Source organism: Pinus tabuliformis, chromosome 1_2 (assembly GCF_031772625.1).
Source record: "Pinus tabuliformis cultivar Carrire ecotype Pingquan chromosome 1_2, CPIR1, whole genome shotgun sequence".
Classification (NCBI taxonomy): domain Eukaryota; kingdom Viridiplantae; phylum Streptophyta; class Pinopsida; order Pinales; family Pinaceae; genus Pinus; species Pinus tabuliformis.
The window spans coordinates 486698241-486717093 of record NC_142298.1 but is presented as its reverse complement, the minus strand read 5'-3'; the positions used below and the strand labels follow the sequence as shown (position 1 = coordinate 486717093).

Genomic DNA, 18853 nt, shown 5'->3' with positions numbered 1-18853 from the left:
AAACTATATCAATATAAGGTAATCTAAGGTATACAACTTTGAATGAGACCCTATATATTAACTACTCAATCACTGAAAACAATCCCTATATATGTCCCATAAGAACATAATAATGTATCTTTCAAATGGGTTTAGGTGGTTTCAAGATGGTTGGAAGGTATGTTAATAATGTATCTTTCAAACAAACAATCCTTATATGTGTCCCATAAGAACATAATAATGTATTTTTCAAATGGGTTTAGGTGGTTTCAAGATGGTTGGAAGGTATGTTAATAATGTATCTTTCAAATGGGTTTAGATGGTTTGACAAGATGGTTGTAAGGTATGCTTTTGCATTCTCCCTACCTAAGTTCAAATTCTCGATTAGACTCTAGTTCATTATGAAAATGCTATCGAAGTAGATGCCCCTTGTGAGTGAAACCTCCTTTATGAATACATCTTTAAACATATCAAACCTTGCTAAGTCATACATTTCTTGCTAAACACCTCGCATCACTTCAGTGGGAAATATGATGGTGGAAAAGAACTGAATAAACTTGGGAAGAACGGGTGTGTACATTTTGCACGTCTGGGGTAGTGGAATCATAAAAACATTTCATTTTGGAACGTGATGCATTCAAAGACATCAGAGAAAGTTATGAGAATATGTTAACATTGGTTTATTGACACTGTCTTTTCAACGATGGGATTGTTCGAAGGTTGAGCGAGCTCATCATCAATTTGAATAAAAAAAATGGAATTGCAAAAAACGAAAAACAAAATACTAATAGCCCCATAAATTATTTTTAATTGATAAATACTAAAATTTCATTTCATTTCCTTTCTCAAACCAAGTCATAATTTTCTTTCAAAATGTTGTCACTAAAGTAAGTCTCTAATTACCTTAGTATCTACCCATTATTTATTCCTCGATTTAAAAAAAATAAAAATGTTTCAAACAAATATACCGTTAAAGGGGCTTGAAGTGTTTAGCATTTCCTCCCTACAATTATATTAAATGTAAATGATATGCCTAAAGCATCCTGTACGAGGGTTTTAATCCCCTTCACCTATTTTATTAGAACTCCGTGTCGGGAGGTCGCGATACAACTCGAAAGGCATTGGATTTAGGACTTGTTCACTCTGCGGTTAAACAGTGAAATTGCAAGGCAGGCTGGTATGGATGACAGAGGGAACGCCACTGCAGCAGGGCAAGAGGATCCAAGGTCCTTGGATCAGGGAGCTCAAGGCAGGTACCGCCTTATGGTTGATTTGCGGTGCTGGCGGGGCGTTCCCTCTCGTTTATGGAAACAACGAAATTATAGTAGAGCATCAAGGCGGTTTCAGGGTCATTGTGAGAAACAATGGAACTTGATGCTTTCCATAAACGAGAGGGAACCCCCTCAAGCAGTGCAAATCGAGCATCAAGGCGGTTTTAGGGTCATTGTGTGAAACAATGAAACTACAGTAGAGAGAGGGAACGCCGCTCCAGCTGTGCAAGAGGATCGGATCCGTTTGATGGTCAGAGGCGAGGTATTTGAATCATAACGTTGATAAAAATAAAAAGAGGCCGACGATGCTTTTTTGGGCGAGGAAAGCTTTTTAATGGTATTTTCAGGGTTTTTTTTTGGGTCTAAGGTTCTGAGAAGCTTTTCATAGGTTGCCAAAGCTATAAATTTGTCTGCTAACCTTTTGCCCATACAAATTTCTGTTTTAATCTAGTATCTAAGTCCTGGTTATTAATTCTACCGGCTTCATATCTTAAAAAAAGGGTTTCTACCTTGCTTATATAACCATGATGAATGCTTCTGGTGATTTAGCTTTTCTGTTTTGCTCGCATAAATTCAAAGCTTGATCTCATATTTTGGTGACTTTCCCTTTTATTTTGGTATTCTTCGAAACTTGTGTCACATATTGTTTTTGTATTGGTTCAGGTTCCACCCAATTGTTAGCTTATTTTGATGCTTCCTATTATCACTCTGTCTCAAGCATGTCTTCCCTATTCTAGGAATACTAAAATGCAGTGTAGACTGCTTTCAACACTCGTGGAAAATCCCTTGGCTTAAGAAGCTGCCGATGGTGGGTATTTATTCCGACAGTCATCAAAGACTCGCACCTGATCCCAACTGCTTGAAACGGAGCACTGAATGGTGAAATTGCCCACGAGGGTAAAACATGCCTCAGAGGGATTTGAACCTCCGTGGGTGTATGAAACACCCCTCTTTACGGGAACCAAGCTCCTATTGATTATTGTTAACTAATTGCTAAATTTTTGTCTAATTGTTGCTTTTTGTGGACTACTGTCGAGTAATTTTACTATGATGAATCAACTAATATTACTTGCTGCATTTTATTTTGCTTTTGATCGAATTTGGATGCCATGGAATATCTTTTTTCTTTTTCATCTGCTAACAGTTATGTGCTTAACACAATAATTCTATTTATCAGTAATCATCTGGAGATCCAATTCCTCAGTTTTTCTTTTCTTTGTTTCTTATTGGACCTAGATCTTGCCCTTCTAGGAGATATTTCTATAGAAGACCAAGCAAATAATTTTAGATAAGATAATTGATATATATATGGGATATGAAGGGCATGCTGCTACACTCTTGAGCTGGCAACGAGTTTTTAAATTTAAGGAAATAATTTGGATTTTCATGAATTTTAAGTGGGATAGATGTTAAATGGAAACTTTGTTCTCTTTTTTGTATTAAATGCTTGCTTCTAAGTTGCATAAATATGTAAACATCTGGAAGTTTCTGAAACGCCTGAAAATGTGACCCCTTCAAAATGGAAATGTTTGGAAAACCCATATTTATAACTTTTCTACATATGTTTTTTTAAACTAGAACGAGAACATTTGTATCAATGAATATCTGCTTTGTGAATGCAGCAGTTACATCAAAGGAGGAGCTATTTCCATTTGTTAATTCACAATCTATCCATCTTTGGAATGCCCACTATGTCAAAATTTTTGAGTGCCTTTATGTCAAAACTATTATTCCTATATGTATATACTATATAGGCACCAAAAGAACATACAAAATTTGAAAGCATTTACAGACCAACATGCTAATTCTCGGGAGAAGGGGTGACATCACCGGGTCCAAATCCCCTCTTCTGAGGGGACACTGTTACATTTAGATCAGGCGATTCTTGAGCTACATTGCCAATGACATTGCTTGAGAAAGTGGATTCGGAGGTCTGCTTGTCGAGTGAAGTTTGTAGGCCTTCAATTTGTTGATGAAGACTAGAGAGTTCATCCTCAATTCTGGGCATCAAAGTTCGATGTTCAACCAACAACTCCATAGCAGTGGCCATACTAGATGAGGCACAAGGCAAAGAAAGTATTCTTGGGTTAAGGGTTTCTAGATAGTGGATAGCTAGAGGAGGCAAGTCACGTATGTGCATTTCAATATCCAAATTTTGTTTAATTGAACAACTACATAGGTTTATGGCTAAGCCATTTGTGGCATAAACCAAAAATTCTTCTTGGAATGTTTTGGCCTTGGTACAATTCCAACCCTTCCACAAGGTGACAGGGGATTGCAGACCTGACTTGATAAAGAGGGATTAAGGATGAGTTTATTATGATTGGTAAGCCTGAGCCAAAATTATTAGAACTAAAATTGAAATTGAGACTAGATCAAAATCAGTAAAAAAAACAATAATGAAGAACTATTCAATCTGTCATGGGACTGTGCAGGTGGGTTTAGGTTCATCGAACATTGGTCTGGATTGGACTCAGTTGAAAAGGTGTTGAACTACTCGGTTGTGAATTGATTTAGGACCCTTCACTTGATAATTGCTTCAAATTGGTTGAACTTGATCCAATCTAAGTGGTTTTGATAACCTTGTTTGAACTTTGAATGACTCTTTTTAGCACAAGGCAAGTGACCTAGTCTTCAATTTGTGAGTAAAAATGCTTTTGTTTGTGTTAATGCCTCTTGCAAAATTGAAATATGTTTATCCTTAGCTTTTCTAGTTCAAGAATAGCTTGATAGCCTTCTAGTCTCTTCACATGCTTTGATATGGATAGGGATCAAAGGCCCCTTTGATAGGGATAATGATAGGTTTTGCCTTGAGCAAAAGGATAGGGATCACTATAAGGAGTATTCATCGAAAGACAAACCAAAATTGAACCTTTGGCCTCTCTATTTCAAGAATGGCTTGATAGCCTTCTATGCCCTTCATATGCTTTGAGTGGCAAAGGGCTTTTTTATGTTAACCATGGTTGAGATGGTAACATGAGTTTGTAGTTTTAAGTCATACCATGAATTCATGCCCATAGGACAATTTTTACACAAGAACCTTCGAGGCCTCATTTCTCTAAGCCACTAATAATTCAATTTTTGCACAAGGCCTAAGCTTGGGTATGCGTTTTGATAATCCCCATGGTCCCTAATCATTGGAATGCAATAAAGTTCTGATTTTTTTTTGTTAAAAGCTCCTACCCTCCATTTTTACTCGTAGCCACTAATTGTTTTCTCCACTGATTGAGCGGAATTGGCAAGAGGAAGAATATATATGAATCGTAGTAAGTATTTTAGTAGAGATTTGGTAGCTAGGGCTAATGGCTTGGTGAATCATTTTCAATTTTCTTTTGAACTCTTTGGATGACCATCTTGTATAATTATTTGAGGGACCTTTGAAAGTTGATTAGGATGCCCAGAAACTTAAATATTTGACTTGAATGTATTTGAATCCCTTACTGATCTCTCATTCAAATAGAAATGTTGGCTTTGTCTAAAACATTTGGTTTTGGTCCACTAAATTATAGTTCTAGAGGCTAAGCCAAATATTTGAAGACAATTTATCATGTAGGTTATTGATTTCTATTCCCCTACAAGATCTTGAGAAAAAAATCATCAACAAAGTCCCCATTGCCTGGTTGCCTAATTCACTATTCAGGAGACTGATACCTTTACTTAATCCTTGGCCCTTGTGAGAGATGAAATAACACAAGGCCCCAACTTCCATCTCACTTAGACTATAGGAGCTGATGAGTATCCTTGTTGGAAAAATTGAAAGAGTGCACCTTGTTCAAATTTACTACTGTTCATTGAGAGACATTCTTTCCTTTCAGAAAATAGTTTCCATGACACTAGGGAAGTTGGGGCCAACATTGAGATCCTCGAGCATAGCCAGGATGAAATGCCCCTCAACCCTGTTATATGCTTTTTGAAAGTTAATTTTGATGAATAAAGCGTTGAGGCTTGAGAATCTGAATCACTTGAATCTTTCCCATATGGCGTTGAGGCTTGAGAATCTGAATCACTTGAATCTTTCCCATATGGCTATAATATTGCCCAGAATAAATCATTCCCCTATGAAGGCTATTTTTTCTAGGTGTATGATCTTAGTAAAATGTGCTTGACATGCATTGCTAGGCCTTGGCTAGAATCTTGTAAGAGACATTGAGGTGGGTGATCAATCTCCAACTTGTGATAAGGTCCCTAGACTCGGGGATGAACCAAATGACACCTTTGTTTACATTGTTCCCTTAATGATTGTTATATAGGCGTTTTTCTACACTTGAAGCAAGTTTGGCATGATAATGTCCTAGGATGCCTTATAAAATTCACACAAAATTATCCAATCTAGATGTGTGTGACTGCTAAAAATGTTGCAAGTGAGCAGTTTTTAGGTGATAATAGATGATTTATCCTCTGCCATATTTGGCAAGGTAGTTTTCAAAAAATTTCAGATCAATGACTACTCAAACATCCTTTTTTGTTTTCAGGAACCCTGTGAGCTATATCCATACAAAGTCTACATGACTACCTTTGTTCCTCAATAAGGCCTAGAGATTGAAATTCCATGTTGTAGCAAGAGACAAATTGTTGTTGATATCCTCCTATTTGTTGGGCCTTCCATTTGGAATACTGATTGTAGATATCTTCTTTGTAATCAATTTTGATGTTGAACACTTTCAAAACTGAATAAAGAGATGAGAATTGTTGTTGAGGAGGAAGAAGACAGGAAAATACAAGAGGTATAAGTCTTTTAAGATAGCAGAGATTGAATAATATTATTAGTAAAGAAGTAGCTAAGAAATCGGGTCAAAGGAAACACAATAAAATACTCAACGATAGGAAGAAAAAGGTAAAAGAGAGTATTATTAAACATACGAAAAATAATCATAAAGACAAGAAGATTAAAAGTTTTAACTAAAATAAAATTAAAATTGAATTGACGTTGAAGGTGAGAACGAGTAAACAAGAAAATGTAACTAAAAATAATATTCTAATTAACAAAGTTTGACATTGATAATGAATGAAAACGTGAATGAAATAAATAAACCAAAAGCGTTAATCAACAAGTAAATGAGAAACACGTGGGAAAGTACAAGGGTAATAAAACATAAAGAAGTACCTAAATAACTTGAAAAAAATATATAATGAAAATAATTAGGAAGAAGGGGTCAAATAATAAGAAGATAGGTAAATACTGAAAAGAGGGAGAAAGGATAGAATTGTAAAGAAAAGGGAAATAGATTAAACAAAAGATAGGAGAAGACAGAATGGTTATGGAGAAATAAGAATGAGGAAGAGGATGAAGCAAAGAGATTGAAAAAATAATAAATCTATTGAAGGGATAAGGAAAGTGGGAGAGGGAGGAGTGAGGAACAAAGGCAAGGGCAAGACAAAGTATGCGAGATCTTTATGGGCAGAAATGTGATAGATGGTGGGCTGTTTAAGGTTGAATGAGCTTGAAGGCATCTTTGCGATTCAGGTTATTGGGATTTCTTTTGTTCTTATAGTTTGTTAGTGTGATGGTTAATTTTGGCTAAATGTGTTGGTTAAGCCTAGTTTTATTTGCATACCAGTATGGTAATGTCTTTTAGACCATGGTAAACAAATTGTTCACTCACTATAATTGTAAAAGTCCCAAGTAACTTCAACACCAAATGGCAAAACCTTATCAAAACATCAATCTTTGAATCCTACAATCTACAAACATATACTGCAGAAAAATAAAAACAGTGAGTACACATATCTCAACTCTCAATCACATCTATCTTCTATGGAATATGGAAAGAAGAAAATACATCATAACAACTGAAAACCAAAAAATCGCTAACCAACACAGTGGCGTGCTGTGTGTTTTCTTTATAGAATAGGAAGGCAAAGGAAGATACAATATATCTGGTCACATGCATGAAGTTCTCAAGGTAACTCAAACAAACCCTAACCCCCATCAATCACCTAGTGTGCCCAGCTGCATGGATCCATGTGACAGTTAAGTATACCTCAACTGGATGATGAACTGGAACATGCAAGCGTGGATCCATGTGACAGTTAAGTATACCTCAGTTGGGTGATGAACTGGAACATGCAAGCATGGATCCCTTTCCTTATGAACTGCACCCTTGCTCAACGTAACTCAAACAAACCCTAACCCTCATCCAATCACCTAGTGTGCCCAGCTGCATGGATCTGTGACAGTTAAGTATACCTCAGTTGGATGATGAACTGGAACATGCAAGCATGGATCCCTTTCCTTATGAACTGCACCCTTGCTCAACAACTCAAACAAACAAACCCTAACCTCATCCAATCCTAGTGTGCCCAGCTGCATGGATCTGTGTGACAGTTGAGTATACCTCAACTGGATGATGAACTGGAACATGCAAGCATGGGTCCTTTCCTTACGAACTGCACCCTCTACCCAAAACTGGAGTTTTACCCATGCAGGTATTTGTGCTCTACCTAAGAATAGACATCTGAAAATTCATTAACAGTGTACAATGCACAAGAATAGGAGAAAAATTGTTAGACCAAGTACTCAAGATTTCATCATCAAATCAGACTGTTTGGTAATTACAAATAAACTGAGATTCAATCTCAGGGGCTCCAACCACGTTTCACTGAAGTTTTTACACTTTTGAATTCTGCCTCCTTGAAAAATGCTCCCTAGCCTGAGCATGCATGTACATGCTGTCCACAATAGGATAGAAATGAGGTGTAACTCCTTCAATATGCGCCACGCTGTCCACAATAGGATAGAAATGAGGTGTAACTCTTTCAATGTGCCCCGCATCAGAAAATGCATATTATCCATAATCAAAGGTGTCGCCATTACCATGGCTGCTTGCCGTCATCATTATCTTATAATAACCTCTGCAAGTTGTTGTTTTCCATTGAATGAATTAAGAATACACACTCTTTCAAATGCATGTGTCTCTTCCACCAGATTGCCCTGAGATTCACTGTTCACTCGCTGCTTGAGGAATCTGATCTGAGGTGTCATCATTACCATGGTTGCTTGCCTCATCAATCTCCATAATAACCTCTACAAGTTGTTGTTTTCCATTGAATGAATTAAGTATGCGCGCTCTTCAAAAGCATGGGTCTCTTCCATCAGATTGCCCTGAGAGTCCCTGTTCATTTACTGCATGTGGGATCTGTTCTGCATTGGTGTACACTTCCACATTCCTAGCTCTTGAAAATTTGCAAAAGGAGGTTTGAAAGAAGTGTTTATATTCTTGACCAAAATAGCAGACTCTCCGATCCCTAGCTGATGCAAACTTTAGCCGAATTGAGATCCCCTGCAAGTCATGCAATATATAGTTTCCTAGTTTCCTTGCAAGCTTTGTTTAAGGAATGAAAAACTGATTTAGAAGAAGAAATCATCTGTGCATGTGTATGCTAAATTTTAATTTATTTTTCTGCTATTTACTGTTTTTACAGCTAGTGTGTAATGGTAGCTGTGTTCAGAATTTATTTTTCTCTGTAAATTAAATTCTGCAATTGATTTATTTGATTGAAGAACACAAGGACAGCGTCACCGAGGGGAGGAAAATTTATAATAAATTGTGATTATTAGGCATGGTGCATTGTTGTCATGGCTTGGGAGGTTTGCATCTGTCAAACAACTCTCAATTCAAATAGCCCTTGCAACCATGGCAACAAAAGAGTCATTAGAATCAGTTTTGCAACCATGGTACTTTAAGATAGATTAACTGGATTTTTTGAAGCACCTACCACTTGAAGGGATGTGAGGAGGCATCTGGTGGACTTATAGGGGTCCTAAAAGAATCCTTTGGTATGCAGAAGTAACCCTTACCTCGTTCAGATTTTACATTTTATGTTTATTTTGCTTGAGCAATTTCTTTTTGTTAGCTCCACTGGTGGAGCCTTAATAATAAATATTAAGGATGTGGGTCCAAAGTTTGAACTGTAGTCACTGCTGTGATGATTCTGGTTCTGTTTCTTGGAGAATTAATGCTATTCTCAACCAAAAATAATATAGTCACTATTACTGAGTTTGGTGACTTTTCTCTTCTTGGACATTCTGAAAATTTTGACAGTTTTTGCTTTCCTTCTGTCTTTATCTGACTACCATATTTTTTGAATGGTCTGATATTAAATTAGCTAATATTATGTGTTATTTAAAATTTTTAAGGATAGCTCAGTGGAAAACACTCCAATTTCTATCTTTTTGAAGTTTTGGAATTGTAATTTACTAATTTTGGTTATATTATTTTGTCGATCTCATTTTAATTGAGTTTCGTGTTGCATCACCTATCAACTATACCTTCACGAGAAACAACCTTTGGTTTTGCTTTGAAGTGTAGGGTGATATTTTTTTGGGTTATTTTTTTCCTGGGTTGTGAGGTTGATCTGGATAGGTACTTATATTCCCTACATTCAGGTATGTTATGCTGTCAATGTCTGCGTAATGGTGGTGTTTTCAAAGTTCAAACATTCTGACTTGATGGGAAATAACTTGAAATTACTGGTTTACAAAGACCATTCAGAGTTCTCAAGTCCCAACCAGACAGAGTTAATGGTTCACAAAGACTATTCAGAGCTCTCAAGTCCGAAGTCCTAACCATAGAGAAGGCTGGGTTGTCAATTGCTTTGCACATCTAAGTATTGCATGAAACTGCTGCATGGTTTAGATATGAGTGGAATAGGGTTTTCCATCAACTAATAGGGTTCATCGTTTCTCATGTTTGGAATCTGTGTTGGTAAACAAGGCAGGTGGCATGAATGGGGGCATAAAAATTCACTGTACAGGAAAATACGGTGCCATTACTGTGCTCCAAATGTGGGCCTGCAAAAGTGGTAGAGCAAATACTTGCATCAGGGAGCAGAGAGTTTGAGTATTGAGTAAATAGTGTTGCTCAATTTTGAATTCTTGCATGTATATGGTGTAGATGTAGCTATATTTTGACTTATCTTGTATTCTTTTGTTTCCAGGACATTGATGCATTAAGCAAGATATGTATTTGTATTTAAAGTTTGTCAAATGGTTGGGGAGGTCACCTGACATTTTGCTGAGTTTTGGTCGGTCTTATGTTCTCGCTGTTGATGTTTGTTGGGAGGTACATGTTAGTTTTAATCAGTATACTATCTTTTATTGTGTGTCATATCAATATCCATATTTTTCTTGTTTTGTTTGAGAATAACTACTTTCACAGATCTGTCATTCACCTTAACCCCCTGGTCTATTAAGCAAGGTTTAAATCTCATACTAGTTTGTTTTTAATTTTTGACATCATGGTAATTAATGATTGGCATTCAAGTGTTTTTTTCTTTTTTTCTTATGTTCTTTTTTACATTAGTCGTCAAGTCCCGTCTTTTCATTTAGTTTATTAGTGTTACCTACAGAGATGACACATCTCTTCCATTCGGGGCATGGAGTGCAATACGAATTAGTATTTATTAAGCTTGACTTTCTTTTTATTGTGAAGTATGAATAGAAAGTAGGATGAACAGAAAGTTTAGAACACAAATATTATGTTAAACTGCATAGTAAATTGTAGAAAAATTGTGGTTGTGGTGGTGTTGATGTGAATGGGCATCATAACTGAGAGTAAATGGAAAGCTACATTTTATGTTATTCAAAAGTTTTCTAATATGATAATATTGTTCCTTGTAAACGTTTTTATTTTACTTATTTTGTTTCGTCTCTCTTCTGTCTATTTTCCTAAGATCTTCAGTGTGAAATGTTTGGAGTATAGCAGGTAACTGCTGTAGCAACGTGCAATATTTTTCAATCCCATTACCCTACTAAAAAAGTGACCATGTTTTGAGTGGATATTTCAACGGGTTTAGTGAAATTTGAATACTTGATACATATATATCTTTCAATATTGGAGATTAGTTGTAAAACTCTCACGGTGAGACTAAGTGGAGGGTACTGTATGTCGTTACTCTTTCTTTATATTTGTTGTCCGAGCTGGCTTCGTTTTTTAATTCATTTCTATACCTTGAAGGATAGTGTACTCAGTGGTTGCTTTTTGTATCCTTGTGATGGTTCTCCAAGCCTTTTTTCATTTGCTTTCTTGTGCTTTTGCAAAATCTGGACCCTTTTATCCTTTTTCTCAACGCTCATCTTTAGATTACATTTTTTTTTTATTTTTTTACCCTTTCCCTGAAAAATACTTTTCATCATGTATATTTGAGGTGTTCGAAATTACATATATTTGGATTATATGGAAATCCTTCTTACCTTTGACATTGTGTTAGCAAGCTTATTTTTGGTTGGCAATAGCTTGAGATGGAGTTTTTACAGTTATTTGCTTTCTCAATATAATTTGTGGTGTGAAAAAATTGGTTCGTCATACATATGTAAAGCTTATTTTTTGATGCATGTCATTGATGGCAACAGCTTCAGATGGAGGGGATGATGAAATTGATGCCGTGCTTCAGTTTTGAATGACCTTTTGACAAGGGTCAATAATTGAACCAAGCAATGGTCATTTACGAGTTTCAGTATATCTATATTTTCATTTATGTTTGGCCATAACAATCATGTTTTTCAACTACGCAAAAGGTTAATTAGCAGCTCTAGGCAATGATGATGAAATATGCTTTACCAGACTGTGGGATGCTTTGATATGGTATTGGCAGAGTTAAATCTGGGTTATAACTAGTTATACTTGAAAATATGACTGGCCTTCTGATGTTTATGAATTTTTGTAACTTTTTTTTCTCTATATTTGACAGGCCATGCGATAATGTTTTCTAATTATTCGAAAGGTAAATTAGCAGTTCTGGTCATCCTTGCCCTTGCATATATAATGTTTTTCTTTTGCAACGAAATATACAGGCAATACTTGTACAGATAGTTTCATTTTCTATGACATATTGTTATAAATTTCTATGCAAAGCTTTACATGAAGGTTTCCAGATTTTTGTTACAGACAAATGTGCATATGATATAGGTGAAGGTCTTTAAATAGTTGGTCTCTTTAAATGGGCATTTTCTGATCCAAGGTTGACATTTTTTAAGTTGCCCATTAGCTGTAATCTTGCGAATACAGAATAGAATTACTACACTGGTTTAGTTTTGGAGTATATTTTTTCTGTGAAGTTAACGGATATTCTGCAACCTAAGTTGGTAACACCTGCAATTATGTGATTCTTCTAGAATGTCGGCATGCATATTTGGTTTATGAAAAGGACTTTTGGCACAATATTTTACAATTTTCCTTTTTTAAATACGCTTAATATTATTTTGATAATACGCTTATTATTATCTCTCTGCAGCCTGCGTACCCTTCTCCAATATATGGAAATAATACACTGCAATATAGCTGGCTACAATACTTTAGAATGATCCCTTTAAACTTCTGATATTTGGAAATAAATAGAGTTGGCTACAAAACTTTAGAATGACCCCTTTAACCTCTCAGATATATGGAAATAAATAGAGCTGGCTACAATACTTTAGAACAATGTGTTGATAATATCGGTGAAATATCGGCGATATTCGTAAATATCGCGATATTTTCAGCGAGCCGAAATATCACCGAGAAAATATCGCGATATTTTCTGCTCCCGAAAATATCGCAATATTTCTGAAATATTGCCGATATTTCGGCAAAATATCGTGCAGTGATAGTAAAAATTTTCCACGTGGGATATAAAAGTCCGATTTTGGTTTTTTTTCAATTATTTCATTTTTGATTGCTGGAGAAGGAAGGGGAGAGCTATGTGCTCGCTGCCAAGGAGGGTTTGAGCGTTCCATAGCTATTATCGCCACCAACAATGAAGATTTCATTGATCCAAGCTTCAAGAACAGTGAGACAATTTAATTTCTTCCATTAACAGGTATGTTCAATAAATCCTTATTTTAATGAATTTTTTTGTTAGTTTTAGGATTGTTCTTGCTTGCCTATTTGCTTACAATCATTTTGCTTGATTTTTTTTTTTTTCCATTTGAAAAGATTTTCATGCCCATGAGCAAATGCAAGGGTTTTAAGTTTTTAAGTTTTCAAGTTTTCTCCATATTTGGAGAGCAAACTCCATTTTTTTTTGAGTTCATAGCTGCAGAGGCTATTTTATTAATTTTTTATATATTAGGGGTTCATCTCTATAAAATTTCTTCACCTTAGAAATTAGTTTTTTATTGTGCAATGTGAAGTTGTGAACAGTGAAGTAGGTTTACTGTTTGCCTATTTCTAAAAGTAAATTCTATGTATGAATTTATGAAATTTCAAATGAATTTTCAATTTCCAATTCACATTGCAAAATTGCAAATTTGCAAATAATGTAGCAAAAACACTGTTTTGTAAAATGATGTGGTTATTAGTATTACTTATTAAGTTACTAATTCCAATTTTTTTTTGGTGCCCTAGGTTTGAGTTAACCCACTACAAAATACAAATATGCCAAAAGCCTTGGACCCATTTTGGGAGTATGGGAAGCCTGATGGTGGGACAAATCGTGCATATCTTACATGCAAATTGTGTGGGACCAGGATGACAGGTGGGGTTACACGACTGAAATAACATCTTGCTAGACTCGGTGGACATGATGTTGGGGTTTGTACAGTTTCTAGTCCGGAGCTTATACAAAAAGCTCTTGAAGCAATTGATGAAAAGGACAGAAAGAAGGAAGAGGCAGAAAGAAACAAAGCTGAACGTGCAGGTAGATCTTTCGGGATATCTTCTCCTGATTTTGATGTTGAGGGTAGTGGCCCTAGTGGGAGGGGCTTCACGGCTGGCACACCATCACCTACTACTGCTAGTGCGACTGCGAGGTCATCATTTTTTGTTCCACAAACAGGACCTGGAGCACAACCTGGCATAAAATCACTTGTTAAAAAGAAGGAGAATCAAGAAGCAGATAGAGTCATGGGGAGGTGTATTTTCTGGAGCGACTTACTCTCAGCATCACCAAAACAAATCCATTTTGACAGCTAATGTGTGATGCTATTGCTGTTGTGGGCTCAGGGTACAAAAGTGCCACATATGAGGAGTTGCAGGGGCCAATTCATCAAGCAGAAAAGCAGGACATCAACTCTAGATTGGCGGAGTTGAAAAAGACATGGGAAGTTATTGGATGCACAATGATGTCTGATGGTTGGACAGATAGGAAGGTTGGGACCCCTTTTAAATTTCTTGATACATTGTCCTAAAGGTACCATGTTTATTAAATTCGTTGGATGCATCAGAACATATCAAAGATGCAACAACGATATGTGAGTTGTTAGATGGGTTCATTCAGGAGATGGTGTGTGTAGAATGTGGTGCAAGTCATAACAGAGAATGCAGCGAATTATGTGTCTGCCGGCAAAATGCTTATGGAGAGGCATCCCACATTGTTCTGGACTCCGTGTGTAGCACATTGTCTCGATTTGTTGCTTGAGGATATGGGGAAAACTCTCCTTCATCAAGGAGGCGGTTGATATGGTTAGGAGCATCCCCAAGTTTATTTATAACCATGCTTTTGTTCTTAGTCTCATGAGGAGGTTCACCAGAAACAAGGAGTTCCGGCGTCCTGCCATCACACGTTTTGCCACAAACTTTATTACTCTTAAGTGTTTGCTTCAATGTCAGTTCGAGTTGAAGCAAATGTTTGTGTTTGATGATTGGCGTAATTGTAGATACAACAGGAGACATGACGAAAAAGCCATTGCAAAAATGGTGTACTCTAAGACATTTTGGCATGGAGTAGAAGAAGCATGTGCATAGTAAAGGTTCTTAGATTGGTGGATGGAGAGAAGCCTGCAATGGCTTATTTGTATGAGGGCATGGATAGAGCCAAGGAGGCCATTCGTTCCTATTATGCGGACAAGGGTTCTGTTGGCCTTGATAGGCTGATGATGTTATGGGATGTGATTGATAGTCGGTGGACAAGGATGCTTCATCGACCCATTCATGCAGCAGCACTCTTCTTCAACCCGCATTTTCATATAAATGCAACTTTGATTTTGATGGCGAGGTGATGGAAGGGCTTCATTCCTGTATTTAGAGGATGGTCCCTGATCCTCAGTTTCGTAGCAAAATCAATCGTGAGATACAGTCTTATCGGGATTGTGTTGGCCTATTTGGCTTTGATGATGCTATTAGGGAAAGGACCCTCTTCATGCCACATAAGTGACAAGTCATCACTCATTAGAAATTAGAATTTTCAATTTAGAATTTCCTTATAATTCTATTTTTTTTAAATTCAATTATGACATTTTATTTGAAAGTTTAATTATGTTTTAAGTTTTTGAATTTTTTATTTCATTATTTTGTTGTAGATATTTGGTGGCGAAGCTATGGTGCAAGGGCACCAAATTTGCAGAAATTGGCCATACGAATTTTGAGTCGAACATGTAGCTCTTCAGTGTTGAGCGCAATTGGAGTGTATTTGAGAAAATACACGCAAAAAGCGCAACAGGTATAACTTTGAGCTCAGCCTTCTGTTGAGCAATTACACTTATTGTAATTTTTAATTTTAATTTATGACCTTCGAATGTCAAGAGTCAAGACTCATTACTTTTTTTGACACTCTTACAGGTTGGAGTTCGCACGCTTCAACGATTTGCTATATGTGCATTACAACATCCGACTTCGAGTGAGGCAAATAAAATCACCAATGGATTCAGATGCCATTTCCTTAGACAATATTGATGTATTGTTTCCGTGGAGGGTGGAGTCTGATGAGCCCATTTTAGAGGAGTCACCTTCATGGTTAGAGCCAGTGGCAGATGATCCATTAGAACAGGGGCAGCAAGAGGACTTGGAGTCGAAGGAGCAGCAGCACTCAGAGGAGGAGCAGGAGGAGGAGGAGGACATTGCGGGAGCATCAACATCAAGACCATCTGCTATAGATATAGGAGAGCATAGCCCCATACCTAGCACTCAGTATTTGACATTAGGTGCAGAGGCAGGGTCAGGGCCTTCTACTACCAGGGGCAGGCATGGCAAGCAACCCAGCATGTTTTCCTGTAAAAGGGGGAGAGGGTAGTGATTTCAGATAGATAGCTGCTGGTTTTATTTGTTATGATACATATAACTCGTCATGATGAGATACTTCTATATATGTGATGTTATTTTGTATTGGTTCTCCACATTTGAGTTCTTGAATGGACAATTATCAGGGATCAATAGGATTTGGTATCGCCTTTGATGTATCATCTCTATTTGACATCATATATATCAATGTTTTTTCATATTTATGTGCCAATGTGTTTATTTCATGTTGTTATTGCTTTATATGTTTAAAAATCTGAAAAAAAAAAATGACTATTATGCATTTTTTTTTATGTTTGTCGATATTTGCCATTATTTTGCTGGATTTTTCACCGATATTGTTGATAAGATATTTTCTGGACCTCGTCGATATTTCCAGATACCGATATTATCAACACTGCTTTAGAATGACCTCTTTAACTTCTCTTATATATGGAAATAAATTGCATGGCTACAATACTTAGAATGACCCTTTAATTAAGTATAGTAGTTGTAGCCGAGAGTTATTTATTTTGTCTTGCAAGTTGCTTGTGAATTGCACGTAACTTTTAATTATGTAAAATGATACATTTGGGGATTTGAACATCTATGGGGGTATGAGAGATTGTTAAGCAAAGCTCCATTGGACTAGGGTTTTATAATGTAAAAGAGCAAAGTACATGGTGCTTAGGTGGGAAAGTTTGGTCTCACAGGTGATGTGGTACAATCTTGAGCAGATTAATGTATGCTAACTGAAAGTTTTAGTAGGATGGTGGACTTGGATTTTATACTATATACTTATATACTATAGTTAGCATGTACTCCAAATTTTTATATATATATTTGCAATAATGAATTTGCAATTTTGAATGTTTGATGTTAAAATAGATTTAGCTTCCGAGATATATAACATGGATTTAGCTTCTGAGATATATACAACTTATGGAGTCTAACTTTGCATAACAATTGATATCTGCAATTCCATCCATTGATTTGTTTTTTTTGATGAATTTTAAATGAAAAATGTGATTTCTCTTCTTAAAAATGTCAAATTTATATATTGTTTAGATTATGACAATTGAAAGTGGTGTGTAAAAGATTATAACTAGCATTTGCATCAGATGTTGCAAAGGAAACGCCGTAAGGCATAAATTGAAGAATGCAAATATTTTATTTTTTTAAATAAATGAAAAATTTATATTTAAAAATATTAATTAAAATAACATTTTAAAGCTTAATCCAATTAAGCCATGAAATGAAAAAGATAAAACATGGACTGTTGACAGTGTGCAAATATTTATTTTTTTTTAAATAAATGAGAAAATTTATATTTAAAAATATTATTTTAAAATAACATTTTTAAAGCTTAATCCAATTTAAGCCATGAGATGAAAAAGCTAAAACATGGACCGTTGACAGTACCGGTAGGTCGGGGTGGAAATTTTGTTTAAATGCAGAGCAATGTAAATATTATTATCTCATTTGATTTTTATTTTGCAGCATATGTTCGTTTGTAAATTCCATGAATTCCATTGCATATGTTCGTTTGTAAATTCAATGAATTCCATTCCATGGGTTGTCTGAACCAATATTTAACTGTGCATATTATCATTTTTTGTTTTATGTACTTTCTTATTATGAATTTCTCCTTCTCTCAGAGTTTGAAATGGAATTCATTTCTTTGGTAATGTACCAAAAATTAAAAATACTCCTTACTTATGATGAATTTAGTTATTATTTTTTAATTTTTTCTGGACTTGATAATAAACTTCAATATATTATTAAAACAAGATAGAACAAACTGTTAAACACACCATGGTCAGCAACATAATCTCAAAGATAAAACATGAGAATACATTTTTATTAACAAATGATATACATTTATAGTACATGTTTGACCGTTGGGTTCCACATCCCAAGGTCTCTAGACTTCCTTTTGTCTATTCGGCTTCCACACTAACCCATTGAGGATTAGGGTCCAACATTCCCCCCCCTAAATCCGAAGGGTTTGTATGATTCAGGAAGAGCGCTGTAATACAAAATGTTGTAAAAATGCATGGCAGCACTAGGCTGAATGTGCTCTCTCAAATGTTGGTATAAAGGGCGGTGGTTTAAGGATGACCACCAACACTGGAACGCTTAGTGCAGTCCCAGAACTCTTCCCACAACTAGCAAGAAGTTGAAGTCCTCTGCTAGAAGAAGTGTTCCTATTGTTTTGAAAAGGAAAAATTCCACATGAAAGGGAGGGTCTCACCCCGCATAAAAGGGAGAAACTTCAATTGAAAGGGAAAGTCTCAACCTGTGATGGTTTTAAGGATGACCAACAACTCTAGAATGCTTAATGCAATTCCTGGAAATCTTCCAAAAACTGGCAAGAAGCTGAAGTTTTCTGCTAGAGGAAGTGTCCCTAATTTTGTTCCTGGAATTCTTCTGAAGGTGGCAAGAAGCTGAAGTCTTTTTGCTAGAGAAGTGTCCCAGATTACGAACTGAAGGCACACTCAGACGGCATCTTTGTTTCTGGCTACAACTCTGAAACTGGTCTGGCAGGTTGTGGCTCAGGCTCGCTTGATGTGGCTTTGAAGCTTGTAGATGACCATCATTTCCGCCTTGTCTAAATACAAAGGTCGGAGAATGCTGGAGGAAAACTCAACTACAGGACTGTTTCAATACTCTAGAACAAGTTTTGACATGTGA

General features: G+C 36.1%; 1 long non-coding RNA gene across 1 annotated transcript in view; it reads left to right on the top strand.

The window, feature by feature from the left end:
* Nucleotides 1-998: 998 nt before the first annotated feature.
* The window catches only part of LOC149206458 (uncharacterized), a 25603-nt gene continuing 7748 nt past the window's right edge, over nucleotides 999-18853 (top strand). The window contains exon 1 of the long non-coding RNA XR_016252549.1: nucleotides 999-1512. This is a non-coding gene — a long non-coding RNA (uncharacterized LOC149206458). The remainder of the gene's footprint in view (nucleotides 1513-18853) is intronic.